We start from the raw sequence: 14606 nt of genomic DNA, 5'->3' as shown, positions 1-14606 counted from the left end.
CCAGATGCCTCAATCCCCCACGGGATGGCCACAAACAAACTGCCTCTACGTCACCCTGTCCCACACCATTTCACTGCCCTGCTCACAACTCACGCCCCCCTCTCTCATAAACCTCTCCACCCCATCCCTCCATCTCACCATTGGCCTTACCCTCCCTCTCCTCCCCTCCACCTAACTCACACACACTCTCCTCATCAGTCTCTCACCCTCCATCCTCTCCACATGGAATAATAAAATCATGGAAATTGAAGCAAAACCAAGGGTCTGAGGACAAAAAGTTTAAGAAGTACCGCAAGCGCACAAACACGGGGGGGGGGGTCTACCAGCATTCAGCCAAGGACGAGCCGGCCCACATCCTGAGTAATTGCTCGTGGTTGGACGCAGTCTGCGTCGTCCAGTAATGAGAGGGTTAACTGCAACAGCAAATAATGCTACTCTCAAAACACTCCTCTGTGGCACCTCCTCCTCCTCAGAGTACAGGAGAGAGTTCACATCAAACACACACACACACACACACACACACACACACACACACACACACACACACACACACACACACACACACACGAAACTTCCTGTCAAAGAGGAAGTTCTGAATAAAAATGGGTAAGCAACCCCAAAAACCATAAAAATGGAGACTTGATAAACTGCCATCACACCAAGCTGCATCAAACCCCTTCTCATGTCACGATTGTATCTGGAAGCATATTTGGAGCAGATGGATGGCTCAAGGATAAAAAACATTGTCCATGGTGGATCTATGGTTCTCCATAGTGGATCACATCTGCCTGAACCCACAGGGATTTAGATACAAACCCACCATTTTCTAAAAACAGTTTGCAAATGTACAATGTCAAAGAGGGTGTGCAGAAACTGGACACAATGGACTGGTCCTTCCCTGGCTTAGGGATCAGGATTATTGCCAGGTGCCAGCCAGTTGGCATCATCCCCTCCAGTTGAACAAGGCCAAGGACTCCTCCCCTAGATGGCGAATTACAGCATGTGGAATATCATCGTGTCCTGGAGCTGTGTCCATGCAGCAAGTACGGGCAGTTCTCTCTCAGTGAATAAGGTGTTGTAAGCCTCCCCTTCCCCGATGACTGAAAACCCAGCCCCAACCTCTCCTACCGCAATCACCAAAATATGGCGCTGAAGGCTCTCTCCCGGAAACAGTATAAATTGTTCAGCAAAAGCAGTAGCAACCACCTGAGATTCTGACACAATACCTCTACTGATCCTGGCCACTGGTGGGTTTGATGAACATTTCCCTTGTACCTTCCAAACCTGGCATGGAGGAGTGGAGGAGTTAATGGACGAAGCACAGGTTGCCCAGGGGCTACACCGTGCATTCTTTATGGTCCACCTGTATTTTGCAAGGACTTGGTGGAACTGCACCTTTAAAAACTCACTCCCTGTGCAGGGAAACTTGAGTATCCAGCTCTGTAGGCTCTGCAAACTGATGCACACTTACTATTGCACTATGGCACAGGCCTATGAGGAGAGCAGCCACTTGTTCTGGGAACTGGCCTCACACTGCCTGGTAAAGAGTACAGGTGAAACGCAGTACAGCTTCATCAACACTATGAAACTCCACCCCCAAGACTGAGGAACACTTGGGTCTTGAAAAAGATCACAGTCAGTCCAGTCCAGACACCAACAGGGAACCTGTGGTGTGGATGAACTGCCAGCTGCGTGTAGTAAAACTGGGTAGTGGTTACTGCCATGGACATCAAAGACAATCCACATAAAATCTAGTGCACAGTCCGGTGATGACAGAATGAAGTCAATAGCTAAAAAGGTACCATTGTGAACTCCTATATGTGCAGGATCCCCTGTACTAAGGACAAAAAGGTCCCAATCCTCCATCACTGACACCAGCAAATAACGTCGTGGATTGGATAACACATTTCCCCACAACAGATGGCTTCCGTTCAAATCCTCAAGGTGAATGAACTGCCATAGCAGCTGGTGAACCAATCCATCAAGGTTCTCTCAAATGGCAACAGTATTTGGAAGGTGACAGGTATTACACACTATGCACCTAATGCCTAGGTGCAGCTGAACTGCCACTGCCTGGAGAGAAGACTGCAGGGAAAATATGAAAGGCAAATCAGCACAGCGGAAGATGGCACAGCCACCCTGATAACCACCTGCAGGATGTGGGGTTGAGAATATTCCAGCATATCCCCTGGGTAGAGAAAATATCTGGTTCCTCAGAAAAGTGTCAAGCATGTAGTTGTTGCTGTGTAATATTTGCCGCACAAGGTGGGGCACGGGCTAACAAAGATCCCGTCAGAGACACTCATAGTAATGTAACCACACACACACACACACACACACACACACACACAAAAGGTTCTAAGACAATGTCAGTGGTGGTGTATCAGTTAACAAGGAGGAGGGTAATCCCTGACCGTTTGTAAGAGGACAGGGAAAGGTGTGCCGCCCACAACCCCGTCCGTATCTGCAATGTCGTTGCCGGATCGAGCAAAACTCCCAAGGTTGAGCACAGAGCAGAGTAGTGACCGGGCAATCTAGAATGTACTGGCAGAGAGTATCAGCAGATCGTGACAGGCAGTGGGGACATGGGTCAGGCTCCAAGCCAGCAATCTGCCTATAGCACAGGGACCCCATACGTAATCGTAGGAGTCTCACAAGGAGATAATTAGGCATGCCCGGTGGAATCGGAAGAGGAGTGTAGGCCACAGCCGCAGCATACCAGGCAGCCGGTCGAGAGCCCTTGGCGATACATAGTTGATGATCCTCCCTGGTGCGCCTGCCAATAATGTTGGCCACCCCAGAGAGAACAATTGAGACACTAGGGGGAAGCTGAAAAGTCACCTCTGGGAACGAGCTAGCTGCTTGTGCTGCGTCTGCAAGCTCACTGCCCGCGAGACCGACATGCCCGGGGACACAATGAAAAGTCACCGAGCCACACTGCTGCTGTATGAGGGAAGACACAGTGTAAATTTTGGTCAGAAAAGCCGTGTGCTCAGTGATGGAAAATTATTGCAAGTGCTGAAGGGAGGAGAGGGAGTCCGTATGTATAAACATACACCAGAGACAGTTGCGATGGGCATGGCGCAGCACACAGAGTAGCACCACCAGCTCTGCCTGGAAAGCAGAGACCCCCAAGCAGATACGCCAGGATTCCATTAGGTTCCCACAGGCAAACACCACCCCTGCAGAACAATCAGGGCCAACTGATCCGTCCGTGTAATATGCTGCCGATGCTGTGGAGTGCAAGGCAGCAATCCTACTGAGTCCCTCCTGCCGAAGGTCGGTCGGAAAGGAGTGGCGAGGTGGTGTCTCCGTGGGAAATAAAACGGTATAAGGGGGAGATGTCCAGGGAGATGGAGGAGAGAACCCCAGACAAGTCAGGTCAAGTTCACGAAAAACCTCTGGTGCAACACACAAGTTGTGTACAGTAGCGGTGGTGGCCCTAGCACAATCGTGGTGGCAGTGGGTCAACGGGCCGACCTGTTAGCCGCCGTAAGAGGACAGAGACTGGTAAGAAGGGCTGGCGTTGCACCAGTTATACAGTGACTGCCGTCGCCCGCAATGCCACACGATGAGCAAGGGAGGGAAATCCACTCTCCCCACGCAAGTTAACTAGGCGTGTCCAGCGTGGAGTGCCCAACATAACCTGCAAAGTTTCATTCTGAAGTATCTCCAGAGAACGAGCAAAAGATGGGGTAAGACTGGTGAGACGGATCGAACTGCAATCGACCAGCGAGCAGATTGCATGTCTGTAAAAGGCACGCAGGACTGCGTAGGAAGCCCCTAGGCTGCGTTTAGATAGATAATGAAGCGCAGAAATGGGTGTGGTGGCTCGCTCTCGAAAATACCTGACGTGCATGGCGAAGGTGAGCCTACTGTTGAAAAAAGACCCCAAGGTATTTGTGGAGTGTCACAATCCGATTGTTGCTGGGCGAATAAATATTATTCTGTGCTAATGGCTCATAAACATTTATTTCTTAAGCATCCCTGCTGGCTGGAACACACGCTGTCTGAATTTTGTCAGGAGTACCGTAATACGGAAGGACCTCTGCTGGCTGGAACACAAGTTGTCTGAACGTTGTCAGGAGTACCGTAATACGGAAGGACCTCTGCTGCCTGGAACACACGTTGTCTGAATGTTGTCAGGAGTACCGTAATACGGAAGGACTTCTGCTGGCTGGAACACACGATGTCTGAATGTTGTCAGGAGTACCGTAATACGGAAGGACCTCTGCTGGCTGGAACACACGTTGTCTCAATGTTGTCAGGAGTACCGTAATATGGAAGGGCCTCAGCTGGCTGGAACACACGTTCGAATGTCATCAGAAGCAGTGCATGGCGAAGGTGAGCCTACTGTTGAAAAAAGACCCCAAGGTATTTGTGGAGTGTCACAATCCGATTGTTGCTGGGCGAATAAATATTATTCTGTGCTAATGGCTCATAAACATTTATTTCTTAAGCATCCCTGCTGGCTGGAACACACGCTGTCTGAATTTTGTCAGGAGTACCGTAATACGGAAGGACCTCTGCTGGCTGGAACACAAGTTGTCTGAATGTTGTCAGGAGTACCGTAATATGGAAGGACCTCAGCTGGCTGGAACACACGTTGTCTGAATGTTGTCAGGAGTACCGTAATACGGAAGGACTTCTGCTGGCTGGAACACACGATGTCTGAATGTTGTCAGGAGTACCGTAATACGGAAGGACCTCTGCTGGCTGGAACACACGTTGTCTCAATGTTGTCAGGAGTACCGTAATATGGAAGGACCTCTGCTGGCTGGAACACACGTTCGAATGTCATCAGGAGCAGGTTACGCATGTTTTTTCTGAGTGACTGTTGTCCGTCTCCCTGCACCCACCCTCATTCCTAAGAAGCCCATTCAATGAAATCTTTAATTCAGCATTCCAATTTGCAGTTGATATCCCACCTCCTACTGAGAATTTTCAAGTACACTCATATGCTAGCAGAACTACAAAACCAATACGATAAGATGAATGATATTTTTGTTGGTAAGTGACTTCAGTAACTTAAGCTGGTGGGAAAAAGTGACTAGGGAAACAATGTGTTAGTCTAGTAATCTTTTCTGAAAAAGAAACCTTGTATGAATAAAGTTAATATATAATGCAACTCCGCAGCCTACTGATAAAATATTGTGCAAGTACTCACTCATCCTTACGAACATTGTTAGAGTCGAAGGACAGCTGGACAGTAATCCTCCACATCCACAGCTGATGTGGATGGCACTGGTTGTGGCTGCTGCGGCAGTTTTGATGACTGCTGGGCAGCTTTCTGGAACATCATTCTAATGTCACTTTGTTTAATTTTCTTGCACCTCTCAGTAATCATCTGGTTATTGAGTTGGTGTAGAAACATTATGGATTGTGAGGAAAAAAATGGCTTCGTCTCGGCAAACTTGATGACGGTGTTCATTGCATTTATTCCATCACTCCACGAAATTTTAGTCTCTTCAGGCTCTTCCTCGTCACTTTCTTGATCCTTGGTGTTTTCTTTTCCTCTGTTCATCACTACATCTATTATTTGGTCGGTGCTGAAATTATGGGTGACAGGAATATTTTCATCAACTTTCATCCACTCCCTAACTTCTTCCTGGGGAACAATGTGGCCTGCCAAGTCGCATACCTCCTCCTGAAGATCCTCACTCGATGTTTTTTCGGTCGGGAAGCCCTCAAATTGTTCGTCGTCATCAGAGCTTTCAGATTCAGTCATAACCCTACGCCATATCTTGTGCCAACACCTACTGACGGTTTGTTTCCTCACATTTTTCAATGCGATGGCCAGAGTGTAAATGGCTTCTCTTAAGTTGAACTCCTTTCAAAACTCACCAATTTAATCATCAGCATTTAGGACTTTACGCATAAAGTCCCACGTGTACAACATCTTGATGTCTTGAATGACACCCTGGTCCATGGGTTAAACAAGGCTGGTAATACTGAGTGGCGTGAACAATGCAAAACTGTTACCATTTACGAGCTGATCAGCTGGGGGAAGCGCTCGGCAGTTATCAAGCACAAGCACCACTTTACTGTCCTCTGGCTTACCAATTTTCTTAAGATCATTCTTAACACTTGGAACAAAGACGTGGTGAAACCATCAAAGAAAAATTTCACAGTCCATCCAGGCATTATTCTGTGCTTTGTAATAAACTGGCAAAATAAGACAACCCATTAAAACACCGTGGCTTGCCGTACTTGCCAATAACCAGCAGCTTGAGTTTGTGTGTACCCGCCGCATTTGCACAGACAAGCACAGTCACTCTATCCTTATTTTGTTTGAATCCAACTGCTACTTTCTCATGGCCACATGCAAGAGTTGATATTAGTAAGCATTCCCACATTAGCCCAGTTTCATTGGGGTTATATATTAGCTCTGCAGTCAATCCGTGTTCAGAAACTATCTATGTATCTATCTATTGCCAGATGCCTCAATCATGCACAGGGTGGCCACAAACAAATCACCTCCACGTCGCCCTGTCCCCCACCATTTCACTGCTCCGCTCCCAACTCACACCACCCTCTCTCATATACCTCTCCACCCCATCCCTCCATCTCAACCTTGGCCTCCAAATCCATGAAAGCCGCATACATCTTCTTTCCCTTCTCTAGAAACTTTTCCACTTAAGATCTAAGAATGAATATCTGATCTACACAACCTCTTCCCTTCCTAAAACCACCCTGTTCTTCTCCAACTAAGTCCACTGTTATTTCTTTAACTCTGTCAGTAAGTATCCTACCATACACTTTTCCTATTACACTAAGATGACAAATGCCCCTATGATTACCACACACTTATTTCTCCCCATTATCTTTGTACAAGGGAATAATTATACCTGACTTCCAATCCAATCTGCATATCTTCCACATCCATTCTACTACTATCTCTCCCCTATGCTTGGGCATACCACCACACACTCCACCAATTCCTGGGGCTTTTCCCAGTTTGACTTTCTCCATTGCGTCCACAACTTCTATCCTACTGATTTCTTCCTGTCTTCTCACGTCCTTCCCTCTCCCAGCCATTCCCCAGCCGCTTATACTCGCATTACTTCCATCTTCTATGTTCAACAATTGCTTAAAATGTTCTTTCCATCTGCTCACTTTTTCTCCCTTCTCCACTAGTAATCTACCATTATTTATCTTTCATTCCCCTGCTAACATGAATGCTACCCTGTCTTACTCTCTTCACCTCCTTCCAGAACATTTTCTTACAGTCCCTTCACTTTACACTCAAATTCTTTCCAAATTCCTCATCCACTCTCTTCTTACTCTCTCTTACTAATCTTTTCACCTTTCTCTTTCTTTCTACATATAACTCTGTCTTCCGCCTCTCAACTTCTTCCAAGCCCCTATTTTTTATTCCATTCATTGTATGCTTTCTGCATTTGTGCCACAGCCTGTCTTACCTCTTCATTCCACCACACTGTTTCTTGCACACCCCTCCATCATCTCTCCATCCCACACACCACATCATATGCTGCACATATTTCTTCTGTAAATATCCTGCACACACTTTCCACATCACCCATCTGCTCCAATTCATATTTGCCCAATCGTTCCTCCACTTCTCTCTTATACTCTGCCTTTTTCTCACCCTCTTGTAACCGTTCCACTCTCCTTCCAAATACCCTTTCTTCCCGTCTCTCCCTTCTTCTATTTCTCCATCCTAATTGGTCCATGATTCTGGCCACCACCAAGTAGTGGTCAGAAAGTCCACTCCCCCAACCTCTATAAGCTCTTGCATCCATAACACATTTCTGCATCCTTTCATCCACACACACATAATCAATCATTGCCTTCCTTTGATTCAGTTCACCACCCACCCTTCTCATCACTCGCCATGTATACCTGTGGATCATCTTGTGCCTGAAGAGGGTACTGGCTATCACTAACCCTCTCCCAGCACAAATGTCCACTAACACACTCCCATTCTCATCCCTCTCAGCAGGCACACCCCACTCACCAACTATTCCATCAATCTTCACATTCCCTACTTTACCATTCATATCTCCGATCAAAAATACTCATTCCTTCCAAACTTTTCCATGCACACTTCCAAATTTGTCCAGAACTCTTCTCTCACTCTGCTTGCACGATCTTGCGTTGGCGCATACACACAGACAATCACCCACATTTGTATTCCATCTTTCAACTTTACCCACACAATCCTTGACCCAACTGATCCATACTGTCTTATGCTCCTCTCCCATCTTTTACTCACAACTATATATACTCCTTCCTTTGCCCTCTCATTCTCACCTACTCCTGCACATATACCCCATCCATACTCCCATTCTCTCACACTCTCACCTCTCCATTTCCTTTCAGTTATTCCGCATACATCAACTTTCGCACCCTCAAGCACCTGAACAATCTCTCTCTCTTTCACCTCATCATTCGCTCCCCTTACATTCCAAGTTCCGATTACCATGTCCTTTGTCCGGTCCTTGGTCGTCATCTTTTGGTCAGTCCTTGTCCGAGGCTTAATGTTTGTCTTTTTAGTTAGTTGTTTTCCGGGGAGGGGCACTAACCCTCCGCCAACCCTTTCAGTCGCCTTTTACGACAAGCAGGGATACTAGGGGAGTATTCTTGAAAAAACCCCCTATCCCCAGGGAGTCAATTTGACGTATTTAGCAGACGTGGGGTAATCGTAATCTGTAATCGTATTCGACTGTAATCGATTACAGACTTTTGTGTAACAGTAATCGTAATTGACTACTGTAAGTATGCATAGTATCCGAGCTCACAGTAAGTGAATTTCACCGTACGCGAGGACGTATTTTTTATCGAATTGTAATGCATTTTTAATAGTATGTGAATTGAACTCGTAATACGCGAGACAGAAGGGAAGAGTGGCTCAAATCCGGAGCTGAGAGTAAGAGGGCTGACAGCAGGAGACCGCAGCAGAACAGCCAGCACCACCAGTGATGGAGAATGGAGACTTGTCGATGATGGAGATTGGCCGGGTAGTGTGTGCCCTAGATAAGTTCAAGGAAGAATTGAAGGACATCGAACACTGTCAGTTGCGACTGATGGAAGTGATGACTTCACTGGACAGAACCTTCTGCTACTACACAGACAGCACAACCAGGTTAACAGACGGAAGCAAACCTTCATCACACATTTCCTGCGGCCTCAAGAAAGTGAGGAATCACTCCCTTCAACTTCAAAAGAGCCATATCCTGGGGAGGATCAAGAGGATGATGCAATGTCTGAGGTGTCAGAAAAACTTTGAAGGGTTTATGAACAAAGTGGGTGCATTAGCTAGTGAAAATGTCGAAAGTGGTGGTGACGAGAGTGGCGAGGAAGGTGGTGTGTCGGGTGCTGCAGGAGATGCACACTAGGTGCCTCACCCTGCCTTGGATCCTCTTCTTAAGTCCATCAAGCTTGTTGTCCTCTTGAGTTAAGGTGAGCAGCCATTTTCTTGTTGGTTTAGTTAAATCATATCCTTGTTGATTTAGTAAAGCCATAATCTTGGTTTACTTTATCTTAGGCCATATGTCTTAGATACTTTCCCTGTACAGTACAATACTGTACTTAGGTCTGAAAGGAGTCTAAAGGGTTGCCCATGAAGGGGGGTGCCGCCCATATGTAATTTTTCCCATAAGTCTCTGTATTCACAGTATGCAAATTCCTAGTAAGCGACCTCGTCTGGTGCCCATAAACTCGCGGACTGTGTGTACCTACTGTACTTAGGCATTTTTTTCAAAGTAATCACAATCGTAATCGATTACTCTCATATTGTAATCACAATCATATTTTTTTTTACGAATACAAGGCCCAAGATAAGTTATTCTTCCACAAATACTCGTCAAGAATAAAATACTGTAGTCCAGTGTCAAACAGTCAAATATACACCATAAAAGTGCATAAGTAATATGAAAACAAAAGTGAATTGTAGGTTACCACTTAGAAGCTTCCATATAATATCCTGCCTAAGCTAGAATAATATCACCTGGGAAGATGTCAGTTGGTAGAAAAGTTAATTAAATAAAAGGGTCAAGGACAAAGGGAAGAAAAGTCTCAGTGCTTGAATTATTAAAACATAATTTGTATAGCAAACTGGAAAAAAAAATAAAGGAACAATTAACTGGACAAAGCATTGTACAGTATATTTTTATCCAGAGTAACAGTCACCATAGGTTCTGCAGAGCTTAACACTATGTTCTTCCTTACAAAGGCAATTCTTATTAAAATGATTTGCATGTAAGATATATTATCACCAAAAAATATCAGCTTTATATTACTGGATGATGGTGTTGCTTTTAAAAACTAACTTAAGCTATTTACTTAATCAATGTTAAGTATAAAAGAAATGTGCTCATAATTATATAGTGCATAACAGTACATGTAATCACGATTGTAACCGTGATTACTTCTTATGTAATCGTAATAGTAATCAATTACTCATAATTTTACTGTAATCATAATCGTAATCATAATCTGAAGTTTGCAAAAGTAATCGTAATCGTAATTGATTACAATACCCCTGTAACTGTCCCATGTCTGACATCTAGACATCAAAACACATGTAGAATTATTCACAGGAATGCTACACACCAAGGAAACAATGCATAAACAATAAACATCCACAAAAAAACTCAAGACAGTTGGAAAATCAGTTATTTGACACCAGTGATAACTGCTCCCTGGCCACAAAAAAAATTCCACAGCCAAATATGCCACCAAGAAATTGGTTCAATTGGTATAAATGTAAACCATCATCTTGACTGGTGTTTATACTATAAGATAAGCTAATAAAAACACTGAAAACTGATGAGGAAAAGTACAGAAACGCACAGACAATAAAGTGTTCAAGAGCAATACTCACTTCATATAACTTCCAATTATCCTAGTGCAAAATTTTGCCTGCACTTTCCAAGGGCTAAGCACATGACTAGGTGCACAATATCATGTGCTTTCTTGTGGTCACTTCGGAATCTCGATACGACCAATATTATTCAAAAAAATAAAATAAAAATAAAATCACGAGTCAATGCCATCAGCAACAAAGGAGGGGAGAGAGTGAGGGGGAAGCCAGAAGGGTATGGAGGAGGGACGGGAGGGGGGAGGACCAAGACTGTGGGCAGGATTTTCACCCTTCTGTCACAAGGCAGATGGGTGCTTTTACAGAACATGTACTTGTGGCTTGTGATCTGTTAGACATCCGGTGGCCATTCAGAAATAAAACTCCCGGTGACCCGGTGACTCTGGACGTTCAGTAGAGAGGCAGACGGTCGCTGTCACCGAACGTGTACTCGTGGTTTGTGGTCTGTGTTCCATGCATGGTGGCAGTTGAGAAAGACTTAGCCCGGTGACCACACGACTTTGGACATTTGGTGCGGATGCAAACGGATGTTTTGACACCACTGGTGGTTACAGTTGTATTACTCGCCTGTTGGATGTTCGTTGGAAGTGATTGAACCAGCATGTGACTCTGACCGTTCAGGACAGGGGCGGATGGAATTATTAGCTCTGGTTATGGATTACGGCCTATTTCCCACTCACGGCTCGAGGCCAGCGACCACGTTACTGAAACTTATAATATGTCGGCTGGCTGGACCTTGACATCCACATAATAGCAAGTAAATTCAGATAATGGTTTAATAGAGCCAAAGTCCAGTATCCAGTTAATGAACAGGTGCAGATACTGCATGACTGGATAAATGAGGGATTACTGTATACAGCAAAATTAACTAAATCCTCTGTCATACCTCCAAAGACCTTCATTACATCAGAAGTCAACCCAAAAATACACACAACATTCCTTCCCTACAGTCTATCATTGGCCTTGCCCACAGTACCTACAAAAAGCAAAGACACTCTATCCATCTATCTATAGCCCGACGCCCTAATCCCGCACAGGGTGGTCGCAGACAAAATGCCTCTGAGTCGCTCTGTCAACCACCATTTGACTGCCCTCCATCAAACTCACTCCCCCCTCCCTCATATACCTATTAACTCCATCCCTCCACCTCATCCTCGGTCTTCCCCTCCCTCCACTTCACCTACAAACACCCCTCTTAGTCAGTCTTTCATTCTCTATCCTCTACACATGTCCAAACCACATCACTGTATTTCTCCTAATTTTCTCAACCACATCCACCCCACAACGTTCTTTCACTTCATTCACCAACCAGTCCCTCATGTGACTCCACATGCTCCTCTCAAGTAACTCATTTCCAATGCTCTCACTCTTGACTTCTTCCCCTCTACCAGTGTCCATGCCTCACTTCCAAACGTCAGAGTAGGGATCACAGTACTATCATGCAGTGACTTCTTAACTTCCATACTCACCTCCCTACTTGTCATCACTGCTTTCAGTGAACCAACAACCTTCCTTCCCTGCTGTACTCTTTCAAGCACTTCATCCTCAAAAGTTCCATCCTTACTCATCACACTACCCAAGTACTTGAATGCACTAAAATTCATAACCTAACCTCTCCAAACTTTCCCTCTTCCAAACTACTGATTCTGTAACTGGCTGTAATATTCTCTCGAAGTATCCATAACACTCCCAATATCTACCGCTATTCTTAATCTGCCAATCTTCAAGCACTGCTCACCTATGCTATCCCAGCTTTCACTTTTCATCAGCATACCCACCATTAATACCAGTCCTTCTTTCAGCACCTTTTAGGCTCGTATTATACATAGAAGCTTCAACATGCCGGAATGTGCCGTATATATCAAATCAGGAACTAAACCCACTCCTATATATCCTGAGGCCTTCAGCATTTAAGAAGTCAACCCAGACACACCCACCACTTTTCCAAACTGCATCATGCGAATAATGCTGCTCACAATGGCAGCATGAATCACACGCCGCCAAGGGTCAAACGCTGGATCCACTGACTCCAAACCCTTCATGTTCCAGTCAAACCCCTCCTTATAATGTTCTCTCAAGCTGTCTAATATCCTCACTGTTTACCGCTATCTTTCCTTCATCATTCTTCACACACTGCTCACCTATGATATCCCTGATTTCCTTCTTCATCTGATTCGCCATCTTAAATATCACATTCCTCCTTTCAACACTCATTAGGTTATCCAGTAAACGTCTCTCAGACTCAGATTTTGCCCTGTAAATCTGTTTCTAGTTCTATGATTGGCAGTCAAATATACCTCTCCACTACTGCCTGCTTTACAGTTCCTTCACATTCTTTTTTTCTTACCTACAACTTGTACTTCCCTCATCCTAACACCAATACATCATGCAATTCTCCTCACAACATTCATCCAGCCAGCTCTGTCTCATCGGTCCCTTAGCCTAAAAAACTTCCATACCTCTCTTCCTCACACACTCATCCACCATATCCCTCCACCTTCTCCTTGGCCTACCTTGCCTCCTCCAACCTACAAATTTGCTCAGAAATACAGTACATCCCCACAGTACGCGAGTTCCGAGTACGCAATCTCCCTTGTATGCAAGGACCTATTTTTTATTTTAGTGTTTCTTTTACTTATACGCGAAATGAACTCCTTGTAAGCGAGACAGGCAACGAAGAGTGGCCCAAATCCAGGGTTACGCTGAGTACGCGACATTGTCCCCCCCAAGAAGCGATAACGGTAGACTATGCTCCACCCATCTTCAGCCATATTCTTGTTGGTTTAGTGAAGCCATATCCTTGTTGATTTAATAAGTAAAGCCATAATCTTGTTGGTTTACTTCATCTTAGGTAATATGTCTTAGATAGTTTCCCTGTATAGTACAATACTTAGGTCTGAATAGCGTCTCAAGGGTTCCCAATGAAGGGGCTTGCCGCCCATATGTAATTTTTCCCATAATGTTATGTATTCCCAGTACGTGAATTCCTAGTTTGTGACGTCCTCTGCCGCCCATATAGGAGTGTACTACGGGGATGTACCGTAGCTTTTTCACCACTCTATTGTTATCCATTCTCTCCACATGACCATACTATCTCAGTACACTCTCTTCGATTCTGGTATCCACACACATCCTCGCTCCACATCTTTCACGAATCACATTATTTTGTATCCTATCCACTCTCTGCACTCCGCATACATTCCTCAACATACCTAACTCCAATGCTCTCACTCTTGACTTTTCATTTTCATGCCACACCATAGTCTCACATCCAAATGTTAAAAGTTGGCACAAACACTCCTTCATGTATGCCTTGGGCAACTGCAACACTCAAGCCTCTGTTTCTTATCAAGATCTTCATTGCATCAGCTACCTTTCTTCCTTGTGTCACTCTACTTTCCACTTCTTTTGCACATTTTCCTCTCTTTTCTATTACTATACCCAGGTATTTGAACTCTCTCACCAATTCCAGTCTCTCACCATTCACTGTAACATCACACTGGGAGTCACCATCTGACTCAATAACCATCACTTTACTCTTTTCTAAATTTACTCTCAAGACACGACACTCACAGACATCAGCAAAACTCTGCACTACCCTACCAAGTTCTTGTCCGGTATTTGCAAGCAGTACTGCATCATCAGCATACAACAAATTTGAGATATTCCATCCATCACCATTCATTAACAATGCCATCCCATTCTCCATTACTTGTGTAGTAGTAATAGTAGTTGCTCCCTAGGCAGTCTGGCCGAACAGCCC

The sequence above is a fragment of the Coenobita brevimanus genome, chromosome 12 (assembly GCF_032717465.1).
Source record: "Coenobita brevimanus isolate Jiangsu-jjx chromosome 12, ASM3271746v2, whole genome shotgun sequence".
Classification (NCBI taxonomy): Eukaryota; Metazoa; Arthropoda; class Malacostraca; order Decapoda; family Coenobitidae; genus Coenobita; species Coenobita brevimanus.
The sequence above is the reverse complement of the archived record's forward strand: the minus strand, read 5'-3'. Positions refer to the sequence as shown.